General features: G+C 37.3%; 1 protein-coding gene and 1 pseudogene across 2 annotated transcripts in view; one reads left to right on the top strand and one right to left on the bottom strand.

Annotated features, from left to right (window-relative positions):
• STXBP6 (syntaxin binding protein 6) overlaps positions 1–26,322 on the bottom strand; it is a 300,438-nt gene that overhangs the window by 240,505 nt on the left and 33,611 nt on the right. The gene's annotated exons all lie outside the window — the stretch shown is intronic.
• On the top strand, positions 11,107–11,213 carry LOC126002741 (uncharacterized; annotated as a pseudogene).

The raw sequence follows: 26,322 nt of genomic DNA, 5'->3' as shown, positions 1-26,322 counted from the left end.
TACTCCTGGCTAATCGCTCAGAAATTGCCCCTCGCTTGGGGGGACCATATGGGACGCCAGGGGATAAATACAGTCCTTCCTTGGCTAGTGGCAAGTTTGTGATTCCCACCAACACAGGTCTACTAAAAATGTCATCTAAAAGGTAAACCCTAATGCCCTCTGAGAACAGTCTTTTCTCCATGACTACAAAGCTCAAGGCCCTACACATCACATTGGAATTAGGAATCTGGTAGCTCATGTCCAATGCACTAATCCTAGCTCTGTGATAAGCTACCTTGGAGTCTTAGTACCTCTTCCCAAAGGGCTATTCTTCCTTCTGCTGCTTCTCCCCAAGTTAGATTTGGTGTCAAATAAGCCCACAGCTTCTCACCATACCAAGCACTTCTACTATGGGTCTGTATCTCCAACCAACTATTAAACAGTAAAAAACGTCAGCTCTTAGCACTAAACCTGGTACAGAACTGAAAAGCCTACTTTAAAAACAAGCATCCATGCTCTCATTCCACTTTCCTTTTAAGGACACCACTTGTCCCCAGCATCATATTAAAAGAAGTTGCTCTAAGTATCAGCCAACTTTTCTTTCTCTTCCTTCTGTTGCACTCAAACCAAAAACAAGACCATGGCCAGACTTAAAACATTTTCCCTAAACATTTTAATTAATTTTGCTAAATTAGCAAAAAAAAAAAAGCACCTTTAAAATCAGAATGCAGAAATAAGTTAGACTAAGGGCTACATTGTAAATATTTTAGGTGTCTTAGGATATAAGGTCTTCATTGCAATAATTCAAGTCCATCATTAAAAGGTGAATAAAAGCACAGGGAAAAGATGAGTGAGTGGGCCATTCAGACTTTCAATAAAACTTTATTTATAAGAACAAGTGCTGAATCACAGTTTGCTGAAGTCCGTTCCTTGGCTAGCGCTTGTAAGGCAGACACCTTACCTCTAGCGCCACCTTCCCGGCCCCGAAGCTACACATTTCTAGGTTACCCATTCCACTTTATGGTCCTTCAGTCCTGCACAGAAGTATCCCTGACTTGCATTGACTTGCAATGTTAGCCTTTCAATCATTTTAAACAGGAAAATATGGGAGTACTTGGCACCAGAAGTGAGTCCCAGGAAATAGTCAAGTGATTCTCAAGACAAATGCAATTCTTGCATTAATTTGCTTATCACTTTGACCTGGAATAGTGAAGATCTCATGTCTTCCTCCAATATATACCCTACACAGTAGCTATTATGATTTTTTGGGGGAAAGGGGCCTCCCAACAGTACTCAGTGACACTTGCCCAGATAGGTTAAGTAGTTCTATGCAAGGGCCCTATGGGGCTGGGAACCTTCTGGGCCACTCTCAATAATTCTCAGGGTCCACACAGTGCTGGGATTCAAACTCAGGTCCTGATGCATCAAAGCATGCACCTCAATCACTAAACTATCTCTCCAGACTTGAGCATTACTGTGAATTTACAGAAGCCTATAACTCCCTCAGTGAGTCACTAAAGTCATTAGCAAAGTGAGTTTAATAAGGCTGTCAGGCCCCGGCAATAGCACAGCGGTAGGGTACCTTGTACATGGTCAAGCTGGGATAGAGCAGGGTTTGATCCCCAGCATCCTGTACAGTCTCCCGAGCCTGCCAGAAGAGATTTATGAGCACAGAGCCAGGAGTAACCCTTGAGCACTGCTGCTGGGTATGGCCCCAAAACCAAGAAGATGATAATATAATAATAATAATAATAATGATAACAATAATAATAATGTTGTCAGATCCATCATTCCTCTCATTTCTCTTCTTGCCACTACTTCCTCCTCCACCATACTTCAAGCTGACTATTTTACATTGCAAAACCATGATGCCTCTTTTATTCTTTTCACAAAGCTAATTTCCACATCCACATCTCGCATAGGCCCCTAATACTCCACGTTCACCCTGTTAACTCCTTGTTAGCTTATACAGTACTTTCTCCACAGTCTTCCCAGACCCACACGCAACATTCATCCATTGTTGAATTACTGTGGATTTTTGTTAACTCTGGGTACTTGCTCTGTATTCCAACTGAAGTTATCAATTCTAGGAAGATGAAGACAATATTTTTTTGCTTATTGTTTCAATTTACTAGTAGTTTTTAACATTTATTGAAAAAATGAGACCATTGGTGGTAAGGTATGATTAATTTCTACTTAGGAGATGTGGAAATACAGTTATAGAAGCTAGAATTTTTCACACAGTGGGTAGATGCAATCTTCAGCAATATAAAAATTTTAGAAAGAGGCAATACAAGGAGTAAATGCTTGCCTTGCAAGTTCAGGTTTGATCTTTGATCCCCGAAAAAGCATATGGTACCAAAAACACAACCATAAGTGATTCCGGAGAAGAGAAGCAGGAGTAAGTCCTAAGCATAGTCAGGTGTTGCCTACACACCAAAAAAATATTTTAATAGAAATACTGTCTTTAGCTATGGATCCCCTAACAAAATAGGTAAAAGATTGGGGCCGGAGAGATAGCATGGAGGTAAAGCATTTGCCTTTCCTGCAGAAGGACAGTGGTTCTAATCCCGGCATCCCATATGGTCCCCCGTGCCTGCCAGGGGCGATTTCTGAGTATAGAGCCAGGAGTAACCCCTGAGCACTGCCGGGTGTGACCCAAAAAAACAAAAAAAACAAAAACAAAAAAAAAACAAACAAACAAAAAAATAGGTAAAAGATTTATTTTTCTTTTAGTGGTATTTAAATCCTTACGAAGTTCATAAAAAATTAAAATCTTAGGATGGAGAAATAGTAGGGGTTAAGGCACTTGCTTTGCAGTCAGCATTTCTTGGTTCTATCCCTGATACTGCATATAGTCCCTAAGTACCACAGTCGTGACTCCTAAGCACAGAGTCAGGAGAAGCCCACAAGACCCAAAACTCTCTCCAAATATAATAAAAATGAATTAATTAAAAATAAATGTCTTGAGCACAGTTCTATTTTTAGAAATTAGCTTTAGGCCAACCACATACATAAAACAACCTTAGAATTAAAGTAGCTAAACTCCTTTAGATGTTTATCAGAGCAGAAACTCCCTTTCTAGCAAGCCGACCCCATTTCCATCATATGTTTCACAGAAAATATGTACTGAGATACTCATAAATTATTTGTTTTCCTTTTGAAAACCTCATATACCTCAGACTTGAGAAATTTCTTTAAACCAAGTAGTATGTTATAAATCAGAACTCAGTTAATGGAAAGTAAAGTGCTTCAATGAAGTAAAGATATTATATTGATCCATATAGATTTACTTCATAAACAAGAACTATATTTTCAAACTGGGAAATGGAAATTGTGTTTCCAAACTGGGGGAAAAATAATAATAATATAATTAAAATTTTTAAAATTTTTTTAAAAGAAAGAGAAATGTCCTACAGTTTTATAGCCATTACAGGTAAAAGTAATAATCAATAGATTGATCTAAGTTTTACTTCTAGATAGCTGAATTTTTATGATCAAAATGTATTTATGATAAAATAGGTCAAAAATTGGCCCAAAACATCAAAGTTAATTTTTAAATGTTTCATTTCTATTTATCCTAAGTGAAAAATAATAACATTTTACAGTTCAAAGGATTTAGGCTTCAGGGATTTGTTTAAAGTACTTTTATCTTGATCTCTTGATAATGAAATACTTAGCAGTGATGGTACATACTTCTCTGCATTATTTTCAGGTAATTAATTATATTAAGCCTATTTCTGGCAAATGGTTAAAAAACCTACTAATACAAAAGGAGAAATTGTTTACTTTCTTTTTTAAATTAAAAAATTATTTAATTGAATCACTATGAGATACACAGTTACAAAGTTGTTCATGATATTGGGTTTTAGTGATAAAATGTTCAACACCCTACACAAGTATACATTTCCCACCACCAACGTCCTGTTTCCCACCACTCTCTGCCCTCTTCCCTGCCTATATCTGCATACATGGCAGACAAGACGAGATAATTTCTAAAGCTGTTTAGATTTTCAAAACAGTAAAGTAATGATGCAAAGTGGAAATGATTCTCTATCTCTTGACTTTTTTTATGGTGATTTTGTTATTAACTTTTTGAGAAACCAACATATTGGATTTTGTAGCCACTATGAGATTCAATATTCCCAGTAACAGTTTTCTTTTAAATTTTCCAGCTTTTGTCAATACATTTTTTTAAAATTTTTATTTAAACTATTGTGATATGGGGCCGGCGAGGTGGCGTTAGAGGTAAGGTGTCTGCCTTGCAAACACTAGCCAAGGAAAGGACCACAATTTGATCCCCCGGCGTCCCATATGGTCCCCCTAAGCCAGGTGCAATTTCTGAGTGCTTAGCCAGGAGTAACCCCTGAGCATCAAATGGGTATGGCCCGAAAAACCAAAAAAAAAAAAACAAAAACTATTGTGATATAAAAGTTATTCATAGTGTGTGGATTTGTTCCCCTGAGCACTGCTGGGTACACTGCCTAAGCACTGTGCTCTAAAAACAAGAAAACAACAAAAAAAAAAAAAAACCACACACACACAAAAACATAATCCCCAAATCACCAATCTTGTACCATATGTGTACAAGTCACAAAATGAATGGGAGCATAACCTTCTTGAGAATTAACAGTTTATAAAGAAAATGTAAACACATTGAGGCCACGACTAAGTGGCTATGCTCTTAAATCTATGTTTGAATCACAATTCTGACAACTGTTTCTTCCTGTCCTCATCCCACTATTTGCCTTTGGGGAATGACCTTGACTCTTAAAATGCCAAATAATAAGCACAGTAACACCTACCTCCTGACACTGTAATGAAGATTTAGTGAGATAACTTTTGTAAAATGTTTAGAATAGTCACTCAAGTATTCCAAATAGAACTATCTTTATATAGAAAGGATAGCATCTTCCAACAAATTAAAGCAAGATGATCAATCAGAAACAAAAGCAATGAAAAAATAAATAGCAAGAAAAGATGGGAATAAAGTTGAGATGTACTGAACATGGCTGTGTGGAAGAACTTGAGTGGGGAAGAAAGTGAAGATTACTAAAGGTGAACAAAACACCAGCATCAAAATAGCTCAATGGCAACAACTACTAGAGCGTCATCAGGCCTGAAATAACTCTTATGTTCTGCTAATCCTGGGATTTCCACATCTGTTTTTCCAATCAAGTCCAGGAGAATCCACAGAACTCCCATAGGAGTCCCTTTAAAGGAGGAAGAGTAGATGTATTCATCATCCATTTTTCAACTACAAAAACTCAGATATAATAGTTCCGATTTTACCTGCTTCCAAATTAAAGATTGAAGAGTACTATTTCTAAAAAGAGGAGGGGATGTAGAAGACACAGGGTAAAGCATCAGAGAACACTAATCTAAGTCAACACACATTTAGTGGGCTAGAAAACTGAGGATGAGTGAGTGAATGTGGCTTTATTTAAAACTGTGCAGCATCTTTGTAGGGGACATAGGCAGGAGAAGTTTCCTGACTTACAAGCACCTGTCAATTCTCTTTAGGTATATGATTCCCCCTCTCCTCCCCACAATAAGAGGCATTTCACAGGCATTCATGTAGGTAGCTAGGTCAATGTTCAGTACTTCTCCATACTAAGATTCCTTTTATATGCACACATCATTTTATTTAAACTATTAGAAATAAAAAATACAGTTATAAAGCAACATAAAAATAGAATAGAAGATAAAATGCCTTCTATAATTCCCCCTTTAGCAGTAAGTGCTAGTAATAGCAAGATTTTTATTTATCTAGACTTCCTATGAGTTTATACTTCATACAAAAAGAATAATTAATTTCAATAGTATGCCTTAAAATGCTTATTTTGGGCCTGAACATAACTTTTAAAGTTAATGTTTCTTTTTTAAAAAGAAACAGACCTTCAGATCAATGGAATAGACTTTAGTATTCAGAGAATGTTCCCCATAGATACAATCAATCAATTAATCTTTGATAAAAGGGCAAGAAACATAAAATGGCGCAAGGAAAGCCTCTTCAACAAGTAGCGTTCGGACAACTGGCCAGCCACATGCAAAAAAGTGAACTTGGACTTCCATCTAACACCATGCACAAAAGTCAAGTCCAAATGAATTAAAGACCTTGATATCAGACCCAGAACCTTAGGTGTATAGAAGAACAGGTAGATAAAACACTCCATGACATGAGACTAAAGGCATCTTCAAGGAGAAAACAGAACTGTCCAAACAAGTAGAAGCAGAGATAAATAAATGGGACTATATTAAGCTGAGAAGCTTCTGCACCTGAAAGGCCATCCGCAGAATGGAATACAAAGGCCATCCACAGAATGGGAGAAACTCTTCTTATGAATTGATTTTTTTCAATTTCTCTTATTTTCAAATTTCTCAATGGTAAAAAAAAAAATTACAATAAAATACAAAATACATATACCACTGCAGATTTTATACATATAAACTTGAATTTATGCAACACCAACTGCAGGTTTGGCAGACAAATATGCTGTAAATATTAGGAAGATTCAGAACTTGGCCTTAGGGAGTTTCCTTTTTAGAGCCTGGAAAATAGCTGGAGTTCAATAGTCGCCTGAGCACTGCCAGGAATAGACCCCAATAACCAGAATTGTCCTTTGTCCCCAATAGGGGCACCTTCTTCTAGTTCTTTGGTAGAAATATACAGTCTTAAAACTAGTTCAGGAATGGGGCTGGAGAGATCGCAAGAAAGTTGCGCGTTTGCCTTGCATGCAGAATGATGGTGGTTAGAATCCCGGCATCCCATAGAGTCCCCCAAGCCTGCCAAGAGCGATTTCTGAGCATAGAGCTAGGAGTAGCCCCTGAGCACTGCTGGGTGTGACCCAAAAACCAAAAACCAAAAATAAACAAACAAAAAAAAACAAAGTTCAGGAAACCATTTACAACAATGCCAATTAAGCCATTCTAGAAGGAAAACTCAAACCAAAGATAGAGTACTAATCTAATCTTATTACAAGTGAGCCACCCTTCTTATTACCAGCACACTGAAACTTGAGGAACACATTCTCTGAAACTATTTCCTGTAAATAGATGAGACTAGGTCAATATTTGAGGTCACCATTAAATGTCATTTAGTCCAGAAAATAGAGAAACAGAAAAAATTTAACTCCTTTACTATCAATTTACTTTACTATCTTGAGAGAAGACAAGTATCTTATTGCCAACATAAATGTTTACCATTTTTTAAGTCAACTTATGACAGGAAATATTTCACACTTGAGTTCTTATGACTTTAAAGAAACCATAACTTCATTCTCTTCACAAAGCCAATCAAAGTTAAATAGCAAGTCATTCAACACTGAAATGCTCCTGTCTTAGACTGTTACATGCAAAGGTCAAACAAGAAAGATGTGAGGATGATCTTTGGCTTTACTAACTTTTGCAAAAACGATCATAAAATGACAAAAAAAAAATGAAAAGAGCAAGATCAGAAACTCTGACCAGCTTCTTTCAAAGTCACTTCTCAGCTGGAGGAAAAGGAAAGACCAGGGTTAAGATTAAAAATGAAAGGAGACATTGATGGTAATCTCTCCTGCCATGCAACAGAATAGATATGCTTATGAAACTCCTAATTACAAAGGAGAGTAGCCCACACTTCCTGTAAAATATTTTTTCTCCTGGCCTTCCACTGTCCTAGAGCCTGTTAAATGATCATTCTATTCATTTAATGCTATTAAAACGTGCATGTCGGAAGCAACATGACAAATCCCTAAGGAAAGGATTTCAGTTGTAAGTTTATTAGGAACACATACCTAATTATAGAGGTGCATGAGTCTCTTCAGAGTATTGTCCAAAGTCTTTGTCAAGTCAAGCACAATCTAAGTTAGGCACAAACTTAGCTACCAGGCTGAGAAAGTAATCTATTTCTCTTTTGTTATCTTGAGCAATTTATTCATATGACATGTGTTTTTGTCAAGAAAAACATTGGGATGAAGAATTCAGAATCAGGGGCCAGAGAGAGCATGGAGGTAGAGTGTTTGCCCTGCATACAGAAGGACAATGGTTCAAATCCCAGCATCCCATATGGTCCCCCAAGCCTGCCTGAAGTGATTTCTGAGCATAGAGCCAGGAGTAACCCCTGCTGAGCACTGCCGGGTGTGATTCAAAATACCCCCCCCCAAATATTCAGAATGACCCACCATGCATAAACCTTACAAATGCTCTTTGTTCCAGGGCAGAAATACTCTCCAACACTCATACAACAATCATCTAGCATGTCACTACTCTCCTTCTAAAGCCTCATGGCAGATGTCTCCTGTTCTTTGCTAAAGCAAGGTCAGTGTCACAGAATTAAAGAGATGAAATGCCAGATAAATTAGCTACAACACAATGGTAGCAGAAAGTAATGTTTGCTGTGGAGAGAGCTATTTTCTATGCATAAATCAGTTCAAGAAACACTTCCAATGAAATGTAAGTAATCAATTAACTCAGCAGATAATTATTGATCCCAACATAATATATAAGTTACCATGCTGTGATTTGGCATGAGACTAGAGAGAAGACCAAAATAGCTGAGTGCCTACCTATGAAAGGTGAATCATCTCAGAAGAAAGTGATGAGCACACAGGAACTAAGACAAATGGGAGTAACAGAAGAAACTGAACTGTAATGGTTTTAAGAAGAGAATTTCTCATTTCCAAATTCTTTGGGGAAATAGTATGATAGACTCAGGAAGAAAGTTATAGATGCTGCTGAAACTGGCAAATGAAATGCAGTTGAAGAGGTTATAAAATAGTCTTTTCTACTATCCCTACTTTCCCACCATTACAACACTGTAAATTAACAATTTTCTTCTTCCAGATCAATGGACTCCAAAAGAAATAGGACACCCTTTTCTGGGCTCTGTGTATCCCAGTTAAATTCTGTAACATGAGGAATAGGTAGCAATGTTTGCTGGACTTTTGGTAGACTACCTAAAATAAGTTTTATGGCTAAACTTAACAAGATTAAAAATCACAGATCTAAAACACTTAAAAGTTTATGATACATAAACATCCCATCCTCATGGATAGGTAGAATTAACATAGTCAAAATGACTATTTTGCCCAAACTGCTATATAGATTTAATGCAATTCCTATCCAAATCCAGACACAATTTTTTAAAGAAATAGAACAATCAATTATAAAATTCATTTGGAACCATAAAAGACCCAGGATAGCTAAACACATTCTGAAAAATGAGAAGTTGGGAGGCATCTCCTTACCTAACTTGAAACTATACTATAAAGCTATAGTATTAAAAACAGCATGGTACTGGAACAGAGACAGGACCTCAGACCAGTGGATTAGAACAGAATTCCCAGACATAAACCCCCAGATATATAGCCAATTAATATTTGATAAAAGAGGCAAGAATATGAAATGGAACAAAGAAAGCCTATTCAACAAATGGTGTTGGTACAACTGGAAACTCATATGCACGAAAGTGAAAATCGACCCATATCTCACTCCTTATACAAAAGTCAACTCAAAATGGATCAAAGATCTGGAAATCAGACCTGAATCTATAAAGTTTATCGAGAATAAAATAGGCAGAACACTCGAAGACCTTTATATCAAAAGGGTCTTTGAGAATGGAGCACCAATGGCAAGAACGTTAGCATCAACTATAAACAAATGGGACTATATTAAACTAAAAAGCTTCTGCATGTCAAAAGAAACCCTACTTAAAGCAAGAAGACAGCTAACAGAATGGGAAAAAATTTTTTCACCTGATATATCAGATAAAGGGCTGATATCTAGAACATACAAAGCGCTCAGAAACCTGAGCCCTTCAAAACCAAACGAAGCCATAAAAAAATGGGGAGACGAAATGAATAGACATTTCTCTGAGGAAGAGAGAAGGATGGCCAACAAATACATGAAAACATGCTCACCTTCACTCATCATCAGGGAGATCCAAATCAAGACAACAATGAGATACCACCTCACACCAGTGAGGTTGGCTCACATCAAAAATACTGGGAACAACCTTTGTTGGAGAGGATGTGGTATGAAGGGAACTCTCATTCATTGCTGGTGGGAATGCCCCTTGGTCCAACATCTATGGAGAAAAGTCTGGAGAGTGCTCAAAGAACTCAGAATTGAGCTGCCATTTGACCCAGCAATTGCTCTTCTAGGCATATATCCCCAAGATGGAAGGACATTCATTCCAAAATACGTATGCACCCCACTATTTATTGCAGCACTCAGTATAATAGCCAAATCTTGGAAACAACCTCGATGCCCAACAACAGATGAATGGATCATTAAGATGTGGTACATATATACAATGGAATATTACATGGCAGTTAGAAATGATACAATCACAGACTTTGCAGCAACGTGGATGGACCTAGATCATGTTATGTTAAACGAAGTAAGTCAGAGGACAAAAGAAAAACACAGAATGGTAGCACTTTTCTGAAACACCTAGAACATTGACATCTTTATTTTGGTGTGGAGATTACGGTTGATGTCTCCAATATTATTTTATTTTATTTTGTTTAGTCTTTTTCTTTCTTTTTGTACTTGAGTATGATTGGATTTCAGAACCGAGACTACTGTGTGGTGTTTGCCTTTATTGCTGTAGTGCTTATCGGTTATTTAATTTGATATTTTTTTTGGTATTGTTGTGGTATTTTAATTACTTTTTTCACATCCTCTCTCAAACTGAGGTTGGAAGCTTCTAGAAAGGACTTTGCCTATTTTCAGCATATTTGATTTTTGATTGGGAAGAGGACATATTAGGTGATGGGTATTCCCCTGATTCAATGTGAATAGGTATCCGGAATATTATAGTGAAAGATATGTAAGCCATTATGAAAAAAAAAAAAAAAAAATTGTGGTTTTTTTTTTTTTTTTTTTTTTGGTCGGAGGCTTTTTTTGACTTATATGTATTATTATTATAGCAATTATATTATATGTTATGTTGTGTTGTTATATCGTGTTGTGTTGGTTTGCCTCATTATGTTAATTAATTTTGTCCTTTAAATGAATTCTTATTTTAAAAAAAAAACAAAAACAAAACAAAACAAACAAACAAACAAAAAAAAAAAACAACTTTAATTTGCCCTGAAGAAAAAGAAAAAAAAAAAATAAAATAAATAAAAGATAAGATAAGGCCTCCCAATTCTTACCACAGGCTGTGTGCTTTACACTGACTGTATAGAATGAGGAGGTACAGTAAAGGCACCAAAAAAAAAAAAAAAAAAAATGGTGGGACACATATTAAAAAAAAAAAAAAAAAAAAAAAGTTTATGATACTCTCAGTTCTTGATCAAACTGCTGATTGTTGGAGCAATTTGATCTGGGTTTTTCTTGGCCTGCAGCTAAGAGTCTCATTTGAAATGGCCTGGCAAACTAGAATTAATAATTCTAGTTTTCTTTTGGGTTAGAATTCATGAACCTTTTATCTCTTTATAACCAAGTAGAGCTTGGCATAAGATCAAGACTGAAATACTTGGGAAAAAGAAAGAAGAAAGAAAAACATCCCAAAGGACACCTAGTGTTCCTTGGTCTCTTCCCTCAGTCAGTAGGGCTGCAGACATGGGGTTCAATGCTGACAGCAGTAGGACATATCTAAGTACGTATTTGTAGTGAGCATAGCACTGAACTCACAGTCTGAGCCTATAGGAACAATAACCATTCTACTGTAAGAGGCTGATGATTTCATCATTCGGGCAGAAAAAGAAAAAGAAAACAGACTAGTGTCCTCGATGAAGTAACCCTTTATCTATCCCCCCAAAGTATCTAATTGTAAACCATGCCTCAACAAAATAAATCATCACAAGGTGGAAATTTCACAATCTGTTTTAATGTTCTAATCACCAACATTAAGTGATCTATGTGTACAAACATACTCAGCTACAAGTTCTTTTGGCAAGGGACAAATGTGACTTCTTACCCTGCTAATATCCATAATGCCTTAAATGCACCATCATTCAATAAGCATTTGTGAATGAGTGTAGTCATTTCACTTTTTTTCAACAGGGCATGAGTAAGCCATGTACATGTTTGCATGAGAGTTTTCAGTCTTGAGGACACACTCTCAGCTATATGATTCATTCCGTATATAGCTTGGTTAGCAGGTTTGAGGCAAAAGCTTTCTTATTGTGACAGGGACGATACTGGTGAAGACTTTGACAGCACAGTCAGCCACAATACTTACAGGTATGTTTTGCTCTTGTGAGTCCAGTGCATACTAAGACATATAAGATCCCAGCCCCTGAACCTATAATATTCCCTTCTTGTTTCAATTTTCCTTTCCAGCTTTATCTTCTTCCACAATCTGTATCTGACACAAATGACCTGACCTGACCATGTGCCTTTCTCTCCCCACAAGGATCTGTGGGAATTGTGTCCAATTGTGTCCAAGTTGTTCCATTACCTAAAACTCTGCTTGACATCCTAGATGTGGAAAAAAATTAAAATAATATTTTGAGTCTTTTTTCTAATTGTGAAGGTTTTGTGAGCACAAAAGAAGTATTTGTGTAATTATATTTTTAAATTAGTTTTAAATTTTTCACTCATTTCTCTTTGTTTAATGTTAAAAATATCTAATCATTACGGCCAAAAGAGATAATGCAGGCATCTAGGTTTCTTCACTACATGTGGTCAACTCAATTCAATTCCCTACCATCATCAGAAGTGACTCCTAAGCACTACTGGATGTCACCAACTACCACCACCCCTGCCACAGAAAAAACAAACTCAGAAAGATCCGCCATTATACCATTTTCCAGGTTGAAAATATGTTATTTAGTGAAGTAGCAGTAGGATGTTATTATTAATTTGCCAAGCTATTGTTCATAAAAGTTTAAAATCCACATTTTATTTCATTTTTGGTTTGTGGTGTACAGTATCTATAGCTACTATGATCTATGTTCATTCATTCTTCTGCTGTATCTCTTAGTAACAGTACTTAGTACTCCAAAATTATGGTGAAAAAATTGGGCTAGATAGCTGGTACCACATACAACCAACCTGGGCTCAATTCTCAGCATCCTCCTATGGGTCCCCCAATCTCCACCTCAGAATAATTCCTGAGTGCAGAGTCAGGTGATAATGCCTGAACAATGCCAGAGGTGGACCAAAAAACAAAACAGAAGTGCTAAAATAAATTACCAATCTGGGGAATGTATAACAGAAAGGTTCAATTTGAATTAATGATAGAAGCCCATGGAAAATATTTAAAGATAAACAATACTATACACATTAAAGGATTTATAAACCTCAGGACACTTATACATCAGAAAATGTTCGAACCACAGACATAAAAAGATCTAGCAATTAATAGTAGAATGATAAAGCTTTTAAATTCCAAAAAGAAAAGTTCTAAAACACCTTCTACCAGGCTCTCCTAAAACTTTTTCACCAGACATTCTTCAAATATACCCTGGTCAAGAGATATTTTTTAAATTATTTTCAAGTAAGCTCTCTATTCTGTCAAAGTACATTATTATGTTAAATCCAATGCTAGATATCAAGGATACTTCTATAATAAACTTCCATTATGAGTTATCAGAGTCAACAAAAATTAGAAAGATAAATTAGTTGATGGTTAAGATTCTTTCAAATTGACTTTTTTTTGTTTTGATTTCAGAACACTTCGTACAAGTATAAATTAGTCATCAAGTTCAGGCAGCAGTAGAAAATGGAGTTTCAGAATAGTTCAATGTAAGTATTCTTGATCACAGGATTTTAATATTTGATGTTATAAATCTTAAATGTACATCTTCAGATCATATTTCTCTGAGATTCTCCTTAGTCATATTGATAGATTACCTGCTTATGTACTATTCTTCGCTTTTCCATTTCTCTATTTGCCTCTCAAAAAATTTTTTTTAAATTGTGTTCATTACAAAAAAATAAACAGTAACTAAAACATTTCTTTCTCAAATTTAAACACCATACTGTCAGGTTCCATAGTACCCTGCTAAAAAGACTCATCAAATAGAGAGAGAAAAGCTCTCATCCTGTAATAGAAGGCCAGGAGGGTCGCTCAAGGGATTAGAGTGCATGGATAGCATACTGAAGACTCCAGATTTGATCCTGGCACCACATGGCTTCCTGAATACCACTGGGTACAATCTTGTTGACCCCCCCCCCCCACCCAGCACCACTGGAAATCTCTCTGATCCTCCAAACTAGATAAGTAAAAATAAAACAACCTTATTCCACCAACTGAGGAATATGACAAGTTCCTCAAAAACACAAATCTGTCACATATTCTTTGAGAACTCACTCCAAAGTGAGATTCGGGGGCTGGAGATATAGTACAGCAGTAAAGCATTTGCCTTGTAGGTGGCCGACCCAAGACGAACCAAGTTTGATTCCCGGCATCCCATAGGATCCCCCGAGCTTGCCAGGAGTGATTTTTGAGCACAAAGCCAGGAGTAACCCCTGAGTACTGCCAGTGTGGCCCAAAATCCAAATAAATAAATAAATAAATAAACAAGCAAACAAAGTGAGATTTGGTCTCAACTAAATTGTCAGACCCACTGGCTTCTCTCTCAGGGCTCCACAGCTCCTAAAGCTTCTTCATACAAAACTGTCATCATGCATACACACAAGGTAGCAACAAAAGGCCAAAGACAATACAATGAGAGAACTTATCCATAAATCTGATTCAATTTTGGGAAGGTTTTGTAGGAAGGGGCATTGGAGTCCCTACGGGAGCGAGTTGGGTACACTGGTGAGGGATGTGGTGTTAGAGTTATGTGCATGGGAAACCATCATTAACGATATTTTGTAAATCACATAACCACAATCAATAAAAACAAAAAAGTTAAAAAAAAAGTTACCATGCAATAAAAGATGCAGTTGAAGTCCAAGCAAATCACATCACAAATACATACATGCTGGGATCTACCTTTTTCATCCACAATAACAGTTACTGCCTCAGCTACAAATCAGTCATGCTATTATTTATCTTTTTAAGAAAAGTGTTGCTCTCTGGAAAGAAATGTTTTCCTAATAGATCAACTTCAATATCTACATCAGTTTAACTTCAACTCTCATAACTATGAAACATCTGAAAGATGTAAGACACAACTGTTCCTAGTAGTGACGCATTGAGCTTTGGGGAAATAGCAAAGAGATCTACAGTTTCTAGAGTGTGCTGGAAGATCCTGATGTATTATCATGTCCCCCAAAGAATCATCCACATAATTCATTCCACCCTCAAGTCCTTTCCTGGAATTCTGAGTTCTCATTATAGTGATTTTGAACCAAAGTAGTCATCACAAAGAGTTGTGAAGTAATGGCTCATTTTATGATGGATCTCCACATTTAGACTTGAAAGGAGATTTATGGATTATTCCACAATTGCCTGTAATTAGTCACAGAACAAGAAAATAAGCTGGCTCTCATTTCCACTTCAATAAAACTTTTTTGTCTAGTAAAACGATTTAGGCACTTAAAATCAATTCCCATTTTCATTCTCTATACCTTTATATGCTTTTCTGTTAAAAGAAAAAAAGAAAGAAAACAAGGACCAGAGCAATAGCTCAGCTGGCATAGCATTTGTCTTGTATGAGGACAACCCAGGTTTGATCCCTGGATGCCCATAAGGTCTCATAAGCACTACCATTAGTAATTCCTGAGTTCAGAGCCAGGAGTAAGTATTGTGGGGTGTGACCCTCCAGAAACAAACAAACAAAAAAAAAAAAAGAAAACAGAGAGAGAGAGAGACAGAGACAGAGAGAGAGAGACAGAGAGACAGAGACAGAGACAGAGAGAATATCTAAGAGAGGAGAGGGGGAATTCAATGAACAAAAGCTAAACATCAAATTTCCTGGGAGGATTATTCAAACTTTTTCACAAATAAGTGGTGGCATAAATTCATACTTTTTTCATATGCAAATAAGACATTTTTATAAAGCAGTCACCAAACTTTAACCCTATTTGTAAGTGAGGACTTCACTATATGAAAATCTCTACACTTTTCATTCTAGTATTTCAAGGTCCACAGAAAAGAAGAGGACTTTCTAAGTTGGAAACCAAAATCCAGCAAGGCATGTCCATTTTCCTCAGTAACACTACAATTCTGGCATTCCCAAGAGAAAAGTTCCAGGCTTACACAGGCACATGTCTTCTATATGGAGATGAATTGTTCAGTGAATGGAACATGAACTTAGTTTTTTTTCCCTTTTTTTGTTGAAATTTAGTGAAAATGAAAAATATGAAAGTAAAATGTTGGCATAATCAATGGCAGTTCCAGTTGCTATGAAAAACTTCCTTTCTGATCCATGTTCTGACTTTCACACTTTCTAAAATACTCTTCAGCAAAGTCAATAAAATGACTTGCTTGAAAAGACTAGGCATTTGGCTTTCTAAACACATAAATCTAAATGTCACTGATCCCTAAAGTGTATATTTAAATTATTTCAATGTGACTGATTTAATGTTGAGGAAAAGAACAAAGTAAAAATGAATTTGCTCCTAAGCTCAAAAACTTATTAGTATTTAAAAGTTCACTTTCCAAAAGAAAAAAAAAAGTTTACTATTGAAACCCTTAATGCCTCACTCCCTACCTGAACCTGAGTAATGAGAATAATAAAGTAACTGAATGGTAATATGGGCTCTGACCCAAGCTGTTATGAGACTTTTGCAGATGACATCTGCAATGACAGGTTGCTTATTATGCAAGTGATTATGCAAGGAAAATATATAAAATCTGCTCCTCCCCTATGCAACCCAGAAAGTCACTGCTCTAGCTCCTTAGAAGACATGTTTTCTTTTCTTAAGATGGAAACAGTTCCTGGAAAATAAGAGTTAATGTTTATTATCCAAGAGAAACTCCATTTATTGGGAATGGTAAAGAAACGACAAGTTATACTGAGTTCAACTCAATGGAATGGATACAAAATTAAGCACTCCACTCCCTAAAACTGTAAAATGCATTGGTTTTAAGTAGTCATCTTTTGAATATTTATATTATTTAGTGATGAGGGGAAATGAGAGAACTGCCTGCAAGGCACTATTATTCCATTTTTAAAACTTTAGTATGCTTTCTTGTAGGATTTGGCTCAGCTAACTACAAGATGAAAAACTGCATGGCCAAGTAATCAATTGAATGTTCCAAAATTAGTGGAAATACATGAGCCATTAATGAATTCCACAAGTAAGCAGGCTTTTCTTCAGATGACTGAAATTTTCTAAAGTTAACACACTAATGAGAGACTACAGCAGTCTGTGTTTCACTGTGACTAGACAAACAATCTGTTTAACTTATTTGGTACATAGTTTTTCATTACATTATGGAGTTATAGAAACCACTTCATTTGGTTTCTACGTTGTTAATTGTTTTTTACTTTTTGTGGGCCATTCCATTTTAAAAAAGAAGAGGGCTCCTAATTAGAATTGCTCTTGGACACTGCTTACTTGTACATGGCTGGCATATCAGAAAGCATTTACATACAGCCTTGGCTTTAATCAGTCATGAACTTTCAGAATGCAGTGATTCATAAAGTTTTGCAGCATGAATGCTGCTGCATAAATACTTGGGCTCAAATTCTTTGTCACTTTGTCACTTATTAGCTATAAAACTTGGAGCAACTGACTGGTCAATTATAAAAGAGGCTTAAAAAAAAGAACCAACTTTATAAGGTCTCTAGTATATCACAATAAATGTGAACAATAAACTTAGTACAACTTTACAAAGAGCATACATTAGCTCCCAAGAGCTAACCTTAGAAATTTTTATAAAGCACAAAAATATTATGTATATTACATCTGCACTGTATTCTAAAAATAACTTCAAATATATTAGCATACAGAAAGCAAAAGATTAGTAAAGGGAGCTGTCAAAGATTACTAAAATCAGGGTTCAGTAGTCAAAAAAGAGGAGCTCTAACTGGCCAAAGATGAAACTCTTATCTATCATTCTATCTATCTATCTATCTATCTATCTATCTATCTATCTGTCTGTCTGTCTATCATCTAATTTTAGGTTATATATCTATCTATTATTTATCTATCTATCTGTCTATCATCTATTTTTAGGTTACATCAGGCAATGCTCAGGGGTTGCTCTAGGCTCTGCACTTGAAAATCTTCTCCAGCAGGTGCTTTGGGGAACATAATGGATTCTGGGGATTGATCTTGTACTATATATTCAGTCCCAGATAAGACAATTTTAAGATTAACAAGAATAAATGCAGAATGTAGGCACAGAGGCAAAAGTCTTGTAAGTTGAGGCCTGTATCACTGCAAGTTATTTCCCAGCAGTACCCCACAGGCCTAAATGCTAGCTTGGGTGTCCTACTTCTGAGGTCCCTGAATGACAATAAAGTATGTGATCTTTAGCACACCACAACCAAGTGTGTGTGTGAGACACTACAATGTAAAAGGTGTACCCAGCATGCACCATGTCCAAGTGCATGGAATCTTTGTTATTCTAACAGCAAGGGAAGAAAAACGGAATAAATAAAAATTATGATCACGAAAGAAATAAATACAATGAATTGGAACATCCATTTCTGAGAATTTTTAACAAATCACATACTTCTCTCCCCTTTCTTTCTATATCTCTTTGTGATTACTTTTGAAGAATATCATTAAAGCATATACCAAAAACAAACAAACAAAAAGCATATACCAATTTATTCAACCAATCATTTTTAAAACTGGAACTTTAAGTAAGATATTCAAGTGTATTTTTGACAGTTACTTATATAAATTATATCCCAGAAAAGCCTTATTAGCAGAAATGATTCTAACTAATGAAGAAATGATTAACAGATTAAAATCCTTAATTGTTGGACTGACGTAGCAATTTCATTATCAACATCTACCCCATCCCACCTCCCCCTCTTCTCTTTAAAACACTATTGCTCTCTATCTCTCTGTGTATCTCTCATATCTCTCTCTCTCTCTCTCTCTCTCTCACACACACACACACACACACACACACACACACACAAAGTTTTGCAGCATGAATGCTGCTGCATAAATAGTTAGGTTCAAATTCTTTGTCACTTTGTCACTTATTAGCTATAAAACTTGGAGCAACTGACTGGTCAATTATAAAAGAGGCTTTTTTATTTTAAAGAAAAAAGAACCAAGTTTATAAGATCTCTAGTATATCACAATAAATGTGAACAATAAACACACAAGTGCATGCACATGAGCCAATGTTGAGAACACAACACATACAGATAGTTAAAAAAAATAAGGAAACAATTTGATTCGACCTCTAGATGCACCATCCAGATCATAAGAAACAGGGCTCAGCACAGCAGGTAGAGTGATTGCCTTGCATGTGGCCAACTTAGTTCGGTTCCTGGCATCTCATATGGTCCTCCAAGCACTGCCAGAAATAACCTCTTAGCTCAGAGCCAGGAATAATCCCTGAGCACTGCTGGTTGTGGGCTGCACTCCCTCCAAAATTGAAGAGTGAATCAATAGATGAAAAAGAAGTAAAGACATGTCAACCAATTGTTCTGCAGGGAACTTACCTGCATCCTGGTACTGACTGAGGGGATGGGGCATAGTGAGGACCATTTTCACACTGACTAGATATTCCCTATTTGATTACATTAGATACATTTAAGTGTGAAAATAATACAGAAGTATAAAAGAGGGGCCGGAGAGGTAGTGCTAGAGGTAAGGTGTCTGCCTTGCAAGAGCTAGCCAAGGATGGACCACGGTTCGATCCCCCGGCGTCCCATATGGTCCCCCCAAGCCAGGGGCAATTTCTGAGCGCTTAGCCAGGAGTAACCCCTGAGCATCAAATGGGTGTGGCCCAAAACTGTTCTAGTGTTGATGTGGGGATGGTGAGGCCTTTTGGGACTTGACCTGGCTCCCACAACCCCTATGGTCTGGCAGGTCTAAATGTTGCAGGATGTGGGCGGAGAGATTCACAAAGCAGTCAGATGAAGTTCCAGGAGTCAGCCAGCTTTATTTCACTGTCCCTACCACCAGGCACACCTCCTCACATGGCCTCTCTACTAAGCATTTTCCTAGCAGCTACTTCTCTATTCCATCTGGCTCTCTAGATCTCTGTTTCCCTTTCAGCTGCTTTTTCCAGGCTTCCTAACTGGCTTCCAGGCTGACTAACTCCCTTTGGTGATGCTACTGCTACTGCTTCTTTGATGATGCTCAATTGCTAATGCTAAACCTGATGCACACAACTGTAACACAACAGACCCTGGGCTATGATGATCCCAAATATGCGTGAGATTTCAGGAAGAATTGCAGGACCTGGTTGCTTCTATCATGCCTTGAATCTCAGTGGGAAATTCAGCTGGTATAAGCAAACTACTCAGTTATTGAATCTATTTCTCAAGCTGTGAGTCTACCAGGGGTCTCAAACTCGCAGCCTGCAGGCCGCAAACGGCCCTCCATACAACATTTTGTGGCCCTGCCTTAGAGGAATCTTTTTTTGTTTTGTTTTGTTTTAGTTGTTTGGGTCACACCCCCCAATGTTCAAGGCTTACTACTGACTTTGCACTCAAGGATCACCCTGACTTTGACTCCTGCGGCCCGCAGGTAAATTGAGTTTGAGACCCCCCCCCCCATCTGAATTTGAACCTCAATTTGCCAACTATTCACTCACAAAGTATGTTTGCTCATAGTTCACTATGAGCAAATTTTCCTTCTGTCAAAAGTCTCTTGACTGGGGATCACCAAAAGAGTTCCTCACAAAAGGAAATATAGGGCTGTTTAACAGAATACAGCACTCATCTCAGTAATTAATAAAAGGGCATGAAGATGGGGTGAAGAGGAGGCTCATAAGCAATGCTCAGGAAACCCTGGGGCCATTCCTTCCAATTTTTCCAAATTGGAAAGTTCAACTCCAGAATCCAAGGATACAGAACTATTCAAGAGCTGTACTGCTGGGGACTACCAAGACCACGCTAGAGGTATTAGTTGGTCACACCCAGTTTTGTGCTCAGTTGTCATTCCCAGAAGTGCTCAGGGGACCCTAAGGTGCCAGGGACCAAACCAAGGCAGATACTGGCAAAGCAAGGTCCTTAACCACTGTCTGATTCTCCTCTCCCCCCCCAATAAATATCAATCTGGTCTTATGTTTTATTCCATTCTATTATCTATATTATACTGTATTATTCTTTATTTTTGCACCCTCCCTGCATTGATCAAAAACAGGACTCCCAGAAAGTTTTGCCATATTGTAGATCTTAGTCACTAAGAGTGACTTTTTACTTAGCTACTCATACTGCACTCCTTACGCATGTAAATTCTGAGAACACACCCAGGCCTTGGTAGTAATGAACTAAGATCTATGTACACTGACAAAATAATGTCCTCTTAACATTTTAGGAGTGTACAATTATTCCTGAAACATCAAACTCTCCTGGTACTTTGCCTTTAGGAGCAGGAAATTAATGCAACAAGATATTACATGTATGGATCCGAAGAATATCATGTTGAGTGAAATCAGTCAGAGAAAGAGGACAGATTCAGATTTATCTCTTTTATATATGGGATATAAAGATACTTCCTAGAAGAATATCAAATGACAAAGGCAATAGAACTGAAGAGTGGGAGAACTTGTCTTCAATAGGAAGCTTATACTGGGCCAGGGGTTGGGGCAGGGTGGTGGAATAAGGATGGAAAAGGAACATTAGGACAATCATGAAGATTAAAATTGCCTGTCAAAAGGTCAGGCTAGTATGGTGGAAAGGAAACTAGGGATAATGATGGATGGGAATAGAAGCTAATAAAGGGATTGGTGTTGGAACACTGTATGTCTAAACTGAATCACAAAATTTTTGTGACTTTGGAATTTAGTGATTCAGTAAATAAATTTTTTTTAAAGAGAGGAAATGCTGGCATTCACTTTCCTCTCAGGTTTACAATTTAAAACAACAGAACAGGAAAACTGGCAAAAGACCCTAGATATCAGAGAAAGATAGCAATTGAAAGAGATAGACTTCAAAAAATTGAAGGGAAAGGTAACTACAGAAACAATAATTACTTAGATCAATTCGGAAATTTTTTATATATGGAAACTTATTTGAAAGTATTAAAAATTATTTATTGAATCATTGTGAGATACAAAGTTACAAAGTTCTTCATGGTTGAGTTCACTTTTATAATGCTTGAGCACCCAACCATTCACCAATGTCCATTTCCTCAACCAATGTCCCCAGTTACCCTCCCACACTCCAGCCTGCCTCTATGACCAACACTTTTTTTTTCTTTTTTACTTTTAGACACTGTGGTTTGCAATAAATATATGGAAGGAAACTACATTTTCACATTTTAGCTCCTGTATCAGTAATATTTCTTTCTGGTTACACCCCTCCTCCACTAAAAAAAAAATGGTTATTTTGTCTTTTAATAAAAAATATAGAACTGTGGTCAGCGAGGTGGCGCTAGAGGTAAGGTGTCTGCGGCATCCCATATGGTCCCTCCAAGCCAGGGGCAATTTCTGAGCGCTTAGTGAGGAGTAACCCCTGAGCATCAAGTGGGTGTGGCCCGAAAAAACAAAAAAGAAAGAAAGAGAGAGAGAGAAAGAGAGAGAGAGAAAGAAAGAAAGAAAGAAAGAGAGAGAGAGAGAGAGAGAGAGAGAGAGAGAAAGAAAGAAAGAAAGAAAGAAAGAAAGAAAGAAAGAAAGAAAGAAAGAAAGAAAGAAAGAAAGAAAGAAAGAAAGAAAGAAAGAAAGAAAGAAAGAAAGAAAACCATAGAATTTAATGAACGATATGTTTAACATCCATTCTATGGCAGCAAGGGAGTTGCTAGGTTTCAGAGATACTAATTTTTGTTCGTCTCTTTTTGGTTTTGGGCCACACTAGGTGATGCTCAGGGATTACTCCTGGCTCTGCACTCAGAAATTACTCCTGGCTTTTGTCCTAAGATCTATGCAAATACCAAGATCTCTAGCTACAAAGGCCTGATATTATCATTTAGCAGAAAGTTTCCTGACACCATAAAAAAACTTCGAGATGTGAAAATGAACATGGAACCTGTAATAGTTCCCATGTCAGTATGCTTCAAGGGTGGAGAAATCCTGTTTTTCTTAGGCCAAGGAAATTTCTCCAAACTCCCCAATACTTGCTATGCCTATGCCAAAAAAAAAAAAAGAGTGAGAGAGAAAAGAAGAAACACAAACCTTTTAGAGTAGTTGCTGGTTTTGTTTTGTTTTTTTTTGTATGCATGGGTGTGGTTTTTTTCTTGTTCTTTTGTCTTTTGTCTTTTTTTTTTTTTTTTTTTTTTGCTTGTCTGTCATAGTTGCTGGGTTTGGTTTTTGTTCTTTCTTTGCTATTTTTTTTTGTAATTTTGTTGTTACAGCTTTGTTGGTTTTCTTTTTTTTTCTTTGTCTCTTATTTTTCACCTTTCCCCCCTTTTCCCTTTTCTTCTTCTAAATTCATATTTATAACACCTAGATGATTCCTTCTAGGTTTTTTCCTTTCTTTTTTTTCTTCCCCTTTTCATTTCTTATATTTCCAACAGAACCACATTACTGAAATCATCTTGTTCAGCCTCATAATTTGAAGGGGAAAATAGATTGTACCAGGACTAGACAGTCATATGAACATTTAGTGGAAATAAAAAATGATCATACTTGAACACCAAACCCAAAGTCAACAACAACAGAATCAATATCCAATCTACACCAAGCTGACCACTTCTACACTAGCATCCTGGGGGGTAAAGGAGGGAGAAGTGGGATGCATGCTGGGAAAAGGGATAGAGGGAGGACAACACTGGTGGTGAAAATTCCCCTTATTCATTATCACTATGTACCTTAAATATTACTGTGAAAGATTTGTAACTCACTTTGGCCACAATAAAAAATAAAAAAATAAAGAAATGATTTTATGGGGAAAAAAAGAGAAATCACTCGTGGCTCGGAGGATCATATGGGACACAGGGAATCGAACCCAGGTCCATCCTGGGTCAGCCGCATGCAAGGCAAAAGCCCTACCACTGTGCTATCACTCGGCCCCTCAGAGTTACTAAGCTTAAGCAGGAAAAAAGAAAGCTTCTTTGGCTGGAATTTCCCCAACATTTCAAAATTCCCTCTGATAGGATCTGTTACTCCCCTCCCTCAACTTCTTGTTTGGCTCACCTTTAGCAGCAGACCTGCCCACACCCGGGAGGGGTCTTTGGCTTCCTGTTTTGCTCACCAGGAGGATAGATTGGGGGTAGGATTCAGAGAGAGATTCAGCAAGAGGCTTGGAGGGAGAAGAGACAGATTTGAATGCAGGGCTACTTATGGAGCAGGCTTAAAAGGTTAAAAGCTTAGAAGCCACACATGGTGGCTAAAGCCTTAATAAAGTTGATGTCTCCTGAAATCTGACTGCCTGTGCATCATTTCCTCGTGGCTACCCTGATACCCGAGGGCTGGAGGGAGTTGCAGGCCGGTGCCCCAGGCCGCAGAGAAAGGCCTCTCTCTCCATCCCTCCATCTCCCCATCATCCAGCCTCCATCCAGGACTCAATAATTAATATGTTTTTCAACAGGATCAACTAGAATTTTTTCAAAAAGCGTTACTTTTTGTTGTTGCTGTTGTTTTAAGCCACATTAGGCAATGCTTGATAGTGTGGGGCTCAGAAGAACATATGATAGACAGGTGTCACACATACACAGCAAGAGCCCTGCCAGTGAGCCACATTCCTGGTAAAGGCCTTTCTTGACTCCAATATTGTGGTTAATCCACTTGTGGACACATGCTTCTTCTAAAATTAAAGATAAAACTTATTCAAGCACAAGGGGTTTTATTTTTGATTGGGGCCAAACCCACCAGATCTCAGGATTTACTCCTAACTCTGAGCTCAAAATTCACTCCTGGCAGTGTGTTTGGAGAACCATATGAGATGCAGTATAGAAGTCAGGACAATAGTATGAAAGGTAAGCACTTTACTCACTTTACTATTGTTCCAGCTCTCCAAGCCCTAAGTTTAATAATGAAGAATGGAGAACTTCAAACGAAATCAAGGTACTGCTATCAAAAGAAGAAAATAGACTCTGACAGTCAAAAAACTATGATCATATTATAGAAACTTGTCTAAATATTTTGAAAGCACTATGCAGGCCAAATCAAACTGGCTGCAGGTGGCTTGTCAACCTCCAGTTCCAAGTCTTCTTTCCCTATTTATTTCCTAGGTGATCACATTCAAGATCAAGCCTCCATTTTTCCATTTCTAAGCCAAACTGCCACATTTCTCTCTGACTCACTAATTCATCTGCCTACTCAACATTTTCCCCTGGATGCCTCAAAGCTCATCTCAAATTCAATTTATCCAAAATGAAATTAATAATGGTCTCATTCCATACTTTTCTCACACCAAAATATGGCCTTCCTAAATGAGTTCTTAGGGTGGGGGAATAAGGAGAGGAAATGGAAAGAGATGGGGAAGGTAATAAGATACCAGACCAACATCACAAAGGGACGATTTAAAAAGCACAAAGCAAATACATCATAAAATCATCTGTAAGACCTTAGTGAAGTCTCATTATATATCATAAGTCAATGAAGTTCATGTCCTCATCAATTTAATATTATAATTTACCTTCTTTCTCTTCTGAATTTCATTTATATTTTTATCCATATCTGACATTACTTAGGATTTACTCCAGCATTGTATTCATGGATCACTATTGAGTGTTGATGTATCAGATGCACTGATGGGAACTGAACAAAGGTTGACCACTTCTGAATTAACTTCTAAAAGACATAGAAATAGGGCCCGGAGAGATAGCACAGCGGTGTTTGCCTTGCAAGCAGCCGATCCAGAACCTAAGGTGGTTGGTTCGAATCCCGGTGTCCCATATGGTCCCCCATGCCTGCCAGGAGCTATTTCTGAGCAGATAGCCAGGAGTAACCCCTGAGCACCGCTGGGTGTGGCCCAAAAACCAAAAAAAAAAAAAAAAAGACATAGAAATAGGAGCCGGAGAGATAGCAAAGCAGTAGGACATTTGCCTTGCACACAGCCAACCAAGACCAACGGTCGTTAGAATCCTGGCATTCCATATCCCCCGAGCCTGCCAGGAGAGATTTCTGAGCACAGAGCCAGAAGTATCCCCTGAATGCCATCAAGTGTGACCAAAATCCAAACAAACAAACAAGCAAAAAAAGACATAGAAATAAAGTTACAACTTAAGAATACCAAAGGGAGAAAGATTGTCAAGAGATGTCCTAATGTGCTTTGTTTGCTTGATAGCACACCCTACTTTTCTAGCAAACACATGATCTGTGTAGTCCTAGTAAAAAGCTATGACATTAATAGTGCAATATTACCATTACTTCATCAAATTCAAGAAATCAATAGTGTTAAGGTCTTCATTTTATGCAACACTATATTGAAACACCACAAAATAAATCCAAACACTATGAAACACAGCTTGTGCTTAGAAACGTTAAAA

The sequence above is a fragment of the Suncus etruscus genome, chromosome 2 (assembly GCF_024139225.1).
Source record: "Suncus etruscus isolate mSunEtr1 chromosome 2, mSunEtr1.pri.cur, whole genome shotgun sequence".
NCBI lineage: Eukaryota > Metazoa > Chordata > Mammalia > Eulipotyphla > Soricidae > Suncus > Suncus etruscus.
Note: the sequence above shows the minus strand (reverse complement) of the source record. Positions and strands in the feature narration are given on the sequence as shown.